The 8,372-nt window shown below is 46.3% G+C and overlaps 1 protein-coding gene across 4 annotated transcripts in view; it reads right to left on the reverse strand.

The window, feature by feature from the left end:
* The window catches only part of ELAVL1 (ELAV like RNA binding protein 1), a 172,567-nt gene extending 168,929 nt beyond the window's left edge, over positions 1-3,638 (reverse strand). For 2 of the 4 annotated variants that reach the window (XM_040322498.1, XM_040322497.1), the window contains exon 1: positions 3,506-3,637. The gene's annotated coding sequence lies outside the window, so the exon portion shown is untranslated. Of the gene's footprint in view, positions 1-3,505 lie in introns of all 4 variants that reach the window. The other 2 variants (XM_040322499.1, XM_040322496.1) reach the window with 2 other exon arrangements.
* Between the last annotated feature and the right edge of the window lie 4,734 nt (positions 3,639-8,372).

Genomic DNA, 8,372 nt, shown 5'->3' on the forward strand with positions numbered 1-8,372 from the left:
CCCCCCTGTACACCATCATATGCATCCCTCTGTACCCCACTGTCCGCTTCCAACTAACATACCCCCTGTTATCCCCCCTGTACCTCACTGCAAGCTTCCTACCACCCCACCCCCTTAAATTTACTGGTGCACATCACATATGATTTTTTTCCCTTTCAGTCACCATCAATGGGCAGGGACTTTTTTTCTTTCAGTGACACCAAGGATGCAGGTGCATTTCTACCCAAGTGCCTGCACGTAGCTGGTCTTGCCTAGGGTGCAAAATAGCCTAGCACCAGCCCTGGGAGTGATATGCCACTGCGGCCTGAGGAAATCAGCAGGAGTTTAGAACGGCGGCGGTGCTAGATTCCCCTTGTATGGAGCCGGTGCGGCATTCTGGTCTCCCTCTCTCCCTTGACTTAGGCTGAAACCCCTGGTCTTTTTTCCACCTAGCAACGCCTGTCCCGGTCGCTGACAAACCATACTACGCTTAAAAAAAAAAAAAACGGCTCCTAACTTTTTTAGCCAGCTCCTAGATTCAAAGCAAGTTTGTCCAGCCCTGCCATACGCGTCCACTGCCTTTGAGGTTTCTGTGATGAGAGCATGCTCACTTCCAGCACAGTGATCGAGCTGTCAAAAAGACAAATTCCATGCTCTAGGTATGATCCGGTGGTGGTATGGACTCCAGATCACGTGACACCCAATCACAGTGGTCACGCGATAGTAAAGTCCCTCCCAACCCAAGACACAGGGCTGCAACAACCCTGAAATTATATATTATAATCAAGGATGAGCTCAGGCGTGTTCGCAACTCCACACCGCTAGTCACAGGCAGCAATACATTTCCCGATCCACGGCTTCACATATCGGGAAATGTCTCACCATCTGCGATTAGCACTGAGGAGTTTCAGCTTCCTGGCAGTCGCAAACATGTGGAGTTGCAAACACGCCTGAGCTCATCCTTAGCCCCTTCAGTTCCGCGCTATAGCCAAATGAAGGCTACAGCGTGGATCTGCTTTGCCAGGAGGCAGTCAATAGACGTCCTTTCCCTTTCACACGCTTCCCGCGCACCCCTTTTAGGGCACACGCGGTGATCACCGAGTCACTGAGACTCAGGTGATCACAGATCCGAGTGAGTGGCCGATCCCAGCCCTTACCACGTGATCAGCTGTCAGCCGATGATGTAAGCAAAAGCTTGGTAATCATTTTTTCCCCCCTCACTCAGCATGAGGAGGAAAAGCAGATCACCGGCTTTTGTGCAAGGGACATCGGTCCCGAAGAGGCACCTCTGCCTCATGTATGCCCACCAGTACCGCCTGCCAGTGCCCAGTGAAAAAAAGTGGCACCTATTAATGCCCACCAGCATCACCCATCAGTGCCACCTCATCAGTGCACATCAATGAAGGAGAAAAATTACCCGTTTGCAAAATTTTATAAACAAAATTAAAACAGTTTTGTATTTTGTTAAAAAAAAAATTGGTCTTTTTATTTTTAACAAAAAAAAAAAAAAAAAAAGGTGACCAAATAGCACCAAAAGAAAGCTCTATTTATGGGGGAAAACTGATAAAACTTTCATTTGGGTACAGTGTTGTATGATCGCGCAATTGTCAAAGAGTGAGAGCGCTAAAAGCTGAAAATTGGTCTGGGCAGGAGGAGGGTTTAGCAAGTGATTAAAAGTGGAGTTCCACTGACATTTTATTTTTTAAACATTTGATAAGTTTAAAACATATAATACTCAAGTCTTTTTCACATTTCGTCCCTTGATGTCCGATTTAGGCTAGGGTCACACTGCTGCGAATTCAAAATCGCGGTAAAAGCGCGATTTTACCGCGATTTAAGAGACATCTGTGCAGGGTTCAATGTAAATCGCGGCCCGAAAACGCAAAAAGTTGTACAGGAACTACTTTTTTAAATCGGTGCAGCGCCGCAGATGCGGCGTCGCACCGATTAGGACAGTGCCATTGCCGACAATTGCCGGCAAATGCCACCGATTTGAGATGCGATTTGACATGTGAAATCGCATCTCAAATCGTACCCAGTGTGAACCTGGGCTTAATATAAAAGAAATAACTTGTATCATTGCTTCCTGGCCATTCCCATATTGCTTGTGGGCATGTGAAGCCCACAAGCACAATGTTCTGGTATACGGGGCAGCCGAGTGACCAGCATAGACCGCCCGTTCTCGCGCATGTGCAGTACAACCATATGAAAGCGCCTTAAACGTCTCACGTTGCCATCACAACAGGCGATGCCGTCGGAAGTGCACATCCCGTTGTGATGGCAACGAAGCCCGCGGCGCTGCTCACCAACTCCTGAAATACGATGACACACATCTCGCAGAAGCACTAGTAACCACGGACACCAAGGGAAATGACGTCAGGGACAGGAAGAGGCAGATTATAAGACCCCTTAGCAACAGCCAGGAAATATATATATATATATATATATATATATATATATATATATATTTTATTTATTTTCGATTATGTTTGCTGCTGATGAATACTGCAAAGTGCATTTTATGGGTGGACCTCTGCTTTAAATACAACAATTTTTTTTAACTCTTTCCCCATCCACCCTGGCATCCCCTGGAGACGTTCTTAATGCCCAGAGGGGCAGGAAGAATGTGACCATGATCAGAAGTCATGGTGCTAGGCCGAGACATTTTTTTCAGCTCAGTCTTCGCTCCCAGCACATAAACATAGCCAGCCCAGCGATGCATATGTGTGTGTGTGTGGGCATTAAGGCCCAGCTTTTTGCCATCACAGATATGGGTTACTGGGACGTAAGAATCTTTGTATCCTACGCGTATTTCTTCCAGATCTCTGCAGTCATCCAGCATGAAACAACGCATATACTTTGCCTCTATGCAGCAGTTTCCTGTAATGAAGGCCCAAAATTGCTGCTCCTTGCTGATCTTGGGGGCAATACCTCTGTAGTTAGTGGACCTGCTGGATCACACCCAGAGGGCTATTTGAAGTAATGTTATGGCTACTTTTACAAGGCAAACACAGAGCGGTTGTATATCCTTTGTGTCTATTAATATATGTACAGCCTGCACAACCCGAGGAGCTCATACGTGAGAATTCTAAATGTAAAAAAAAAAAAAAACACTAGTATCAACCCACACTACATTAGCCAGTTTCGCGTGATGTATAAATAATGGTGTTTTTGTTAACGGTGGCGGAAGGATTCTACAGCAAAGCATCGCACATCGCCTTAATAACATGGCTAATCAGACGGAAGGCTACAGGCAAACCTTCATATATTAGCACATCGATTGATAAATACAAGCTTCCCAATACCATCCTCATCTTCATTTTGTTTGCTTCAACCCCTCTTCCAGAGGATTGAAGATTTTAGTTAAAAAAAATGACGCCTCGTCGTAACGTTAACAGGCCGCAATGAAGCCTCTAGCAAACGGCCTAGCGTGAAGGAGGGCGTGAAGCGAGGTCTTCCTCCGTTTCCAGCTCTGCTCCGTACCATCACCCGGGAATTAACACACATACACACAAGGAAATCTTACCTGCGCGAGCTTTCCTCTCCGATGAGGTAAAAGAGTGGCGCAGAACAGAGACAATCGTTTCCAGCAAAAAAAAAAACGAGCGACAAACCCTGACGTCACACGAGATGAAGAAAAAGAAACATGGCGGAAAAGGGTGCGCATGCGTAGATAGTCTAAGTCTCTCTGATTGGTGATACGCCTCACTAATCTCTTACCGTTGCCTGGCCACGATGCTAGAAGGATCCGCTCTTTGTCACCATTTCCGGCTCATGGTAGGAGTGCACGTGAGAATTCGCGGGGGTTTTTGCGCGTCCGCCATTCCATTTTCTGTGTTGTATTTTATGATGGAAGCTGAATAAAAGGCATTTCTGTTAAATATGGTTTGGTGTTTACCTAGAAGATTAATGAGGACTGTGAGCAGGGTGAAGTTGTGGTCTCACGTTAATCCAGTGTAATCGTTTAGTAAAATGTGCTGCAATTAAAGTTTTCAAAAAATATACGAAAGGACATGCTTGTGAAGTGTAAAATAATTTAAACTGATACCAAAGCTACAATTTTTTTATTTTTTAGAAATGACAAACATGGTATACTTAACCCTTGTACAGGGCAGCTCTGCTCGTCTCCCTTTCTTATGGGGTCCCCATCAGCGCTTCTAGCTCCTCTCCTTTGCTGAGTGCCCCCATAGCAAGCCACTTGCTCCTGAGCCTCACTCTGTGGCTGTGATTGACAGCAGGATGGCCCAATAGCTCCCACCACTGTGTCTCAGGCAATGAGGAGGTGGCGAGTAGTGACTCTCATGCACATCACTGGACTGAGATCGGCCTTAGGTAAGTATTAGGGTGAGTTTGGGGGGGATGCTGCACACAGAAGGATTTGTTCCTTCATGTATAGCGGGTATCTCCAAACTTTTCAAGCAAAGGGCTAGTTTATTGTGCTTTAGGCGGGCCATATTGTGACCAGCAGGGGCAGAAAATGACTCAGTGAGCATAAATATGGCCTCAGGATTGGTGGTCAGGAGAAGTAGTGTTCCTATTACTAGGAAGAATAGTATCCCATCATTGGTATCCATGGAATAAATGGTGCTCCCTTGTTGGTGTCAGTGGGAGGAATAGTGCCCCAAGGTAAGGTGACCAGATTTTTTAAATGAAATCCGGGGACATACCGTATTTGCCGGTGTATAAGGCGGCCGGGCGTATAAGACGACCCCCTAATTTAAAAAAATTTTTACGATTTTTTGCCTGTACTCACCGTATACAACGACCCCCCTTCCGAGGCTTCCGACACTTCATATTTCTTCCTTCTGGAGCCATATTCTTCTTCCTTCTTGCTGGAGCTGGAGCCAATCACAGCGAGCAATGTATTCTATTAATGAATACAAAGCCTGCTTGGATTGGCAGAGGCTGCAACATCATCAGCCCACTCCTCTCTGACTCTCAAAGCCAATCCGAGCAGGCTACTGTATGTTGCCTGCTCGGATTGGCAGAGGTTGTTACTCCAATCCGAGCAGGCTCTGTATTAATTTGAATACATCACTCACCGGGATTGGCTAAGCGGTATATAATGTATATACCCGAAGCTACACACAGTATTACCATCAGAGCTTTTTTTCTCAGAAAATAGGTGCAGGAACTCAACCACGACCCGTTCAAACTTCACAAACAGTAGAAGGGTCTTAAAGGGGCATTAAATACCAGAATTGCATTACATACTGAGTGCAGAGTTCAGGGGGTTACAAAGCTGTCACTTGTAAACACAGAAACCAGACTTCTGTGTTTACAAGTGATTGTGGTGAGCAGGCACCAAAGGGTCTGAGCCAGAGGTGGTGGAACTGAGTTCCCCCTGGAAAAAAAGCCCTGATTACCATATATACAGCAGGCATCCAAGCAGTTGACCCGGCGTATAAGACGACCCCTGCCTTTTGGCCATTTTTTTTAAGTGTAAAAGGTAGTCTTATACGCCAGCAAATACAGTATTTTTTTTTTTACTAGTAATGGCAGAAATCAGCGACTCTATGCCCGTGGCTGCCCGCCTCACAGCCTTTCAAGTCTCACTCTCCGGGCCCCGGGTACTATTGGGTGGGGAGCGGAGGAAGATCACTCTGCCAGGGAAGGGAAGGAGATAAGCAGGCAGGCGGCTGGCCGGGACTTGAGCCAAGGCAGAAGAACATGCGATTGGAGCTGAATGGGCATGCACCCGAAAACGAAAGAAATATTCCCTCCACTCCGACCAGCACATGATCATCAGAAAGGGGCACAGTTAATGGAAAAATATACGCCCCCTAAGCTAGTAGGAGCGGCAGAGCGGGAGTGTGTAATTCAGATTTTTTTTTTTTATTCTGCGCTGACTGTCTTTGAAATTGCCCCAGCCCCTGTTCAAATCCAATCCGGGGACAAAACCAGGGACAGACTTGGTCCGGGGACAGTGTCCTCAATCTGGGGACTGTCCCCTGAAACTGGGGATGTCTGGTCACCCTACCCCAAGGGTCGGATTAAGATCCCTTTCACACTGAGCCGCCCGTAGCGTCAGCAGTAAAACAACGCTATGGGCGGATTTAACCCCCGCTAGTGGCCAAGAAAGAAAGGGTTAAAGCCGCCCGCAATGCGCTGTTGAAGTAGCACATTGCGGGCGGTACAGCTGTGCTGTCCCATTGATTTCACACCTCTCCAAAGATGCGGCTAGCAGGACTTTTTTTTTACCGTCCTGCTAGCGCAACGCTCCAAAAATGGAGCAGCTTTTTAAGGGCGAATTGCAGGCACTATTTTTAACGCAATATCGCCTGCAATACGCTCCCGTGTGAAAGGCTAGCAAAGGGCCACATCTGGCCCTTGGACTGCAGGTTGGAGACCCCTGGTGCATGTGGGTGTTTTTTAACCACTTGCCGCCCGCCAATGACAAATTGACGTCGGCAAAGTGGTTGTAGTATCCTGACTTGACGTCTTATGACGTCCTCAGGATTCTGAGCCGCTGCGCGCCCCCGGAGGCGCGCATCGCGGCGATCGTTGTTGCAGGGTGTCAGTCTGACACCCCGCAACACCGATCTCGGTAAAGAGTCTCTCACGGAGACTCTTTACCACGTGATCAGCCGTGTCCAACCACGGCTGATCACGATGTAAACAGGAAGAGCCGTTGATGACTCTTCCTCACTCGCGTCTGACAGACGCGAGCCGATCGGCGGCTCTCCTGACAGGGGGGGTTTGCGCTGATTGTTTATCAGCGCAGCCCCCCCTCGGATCGCCACATGGACCACCAGGGAAAAAAAAAAAAAAAAGTGTGAAAAAAAAAGTCTGGGAAAAAAAAAAAAGATGCCAAAAAAAAGATGCCAATCAGTGACCACAAATGGGCACTGACTGGCAACATACGTAAATCAGTGCCGCCACCACAGTGCCCATCAGTGCCACCCCACAGTGCCCATCTGTGCCACCCCACAGTGCCCATCTGTGCCACCCATAAGTGCCACCCATGAGTGCCCATCTGTGCCGCCTATGAGTGCCCATCAGTGCCGCCCATGAGTGCCCATCAGTGCCGCCCATGAGTGCCCATCAGTGCCGCCCATGTGTGCCCATCAGTGCCGCCTATGTGTGCCCATCAGTGCCGCCTATGAGTGCCCATCAGTGCCGCATACCAGCGCCGCCAATCAGTGCCACCTCATCTGTGCCCGTCAGTACTACCTCATCGATGTCCATCAGTGCCATCTTATCTGTGCCCATCAGTGCCACCATATCAGTGTCCGTAATTGAAAGAGAAAACTTACTTATTTACAAAAAAAATACAGAAAAAAATAAAAACGTGATTTTGTTTCAAAATTTTCAGTCTTTTTTTAGTTGTTGCGCTAAAAAAAAAAAATCGCAGAGGTGATCAAATACCACCAAAAGAAAGCTCTATTTGTGGGGAAAAAAGGACGCCAATTTTGTTTGGGTACAGTGTAGCATGACCGCGCAATTGCCATTCAAAGTGTGACAGTGCTGAAAGCTGAAAATTGGCTTGGGCGGGAAGGTGCGTAAGTGCCCTGTATGGAAGTGGTTAATGTCACACAGCAGTTTTTCAAAAACACAATTATTTTTGAACAAATACACCTTAGTGAACTTTAATGCACAAAAACACAATATAATACCCAGCTATTTGTAGATGTTATGCTAAGTAAATAGATGGCTACCATGTCACACTTTAACCACTTGCCTACTGGGCACTTATACCCCCTTCCTCCTCAGACCAATTTTTAGCTTTCAGTGCTATAATCACTTTGAATGACAATTACTCAGCCATGCAACGTTGTACCCATATTACATTTTTGACCTTTTTTCATAGAGCTTTCTTTTGGTGGTATTTATTCATCGCTGTTTTAAAAAAAAAAAAAATTGCACTATAAAAGAAAGAACATTTTTAAAATGTTAGAACATTTTGCAAATTTGTAATTTTTCTTAACACATTTTGACCAAAATTCATACTGCTAGATTGCTCTGGAAAAAAATAACCCAAATAAGGGCTCTTTCACACGTCCGTTCAGTTTTTCAGATCAGTTTTTTTTTCATCAGTTGATCCGTTTTTCCATCAGTTTTTCGTCAGTTTTTCATCAGTTTTTCATCAGTTTTTGCATCAGTTTTTCCATCCGTTTTTCCATCCGTTTTTTCATCCGTTTTTTTTTTTTTTTTGGGGGGCTTTTTACATAGAAAAACGGATGTTAGCGGAACGGATGATAAACAGATCATCCGTTAACGTCCGTTTTTCGTCCGTTCCGTTTTTTAGACGGAAGAAAAATAGGGTTTTCTTCCGTCCAAAAAAACGGAACTTAACGCAGACGGATGCTAACGGACGTTAGCGGATGCTCATCCGCTAACGGACGCTAGCCCATAGGGAATCATTGCGGTCCGTTAACGGACGTCCAAAAAAC

This window comes from Rana temporaria, chromosome 1 (assembly GCF_905171775.1).
Source record: "Rana temporaria chromosome 1, aRanTem1.1, whole genome shotgun sequence".
NCBI lineage: Eukaryota > Metazoa > Chordata > Amphibia > Anura > Ranidae > Rana > Rana temporaria.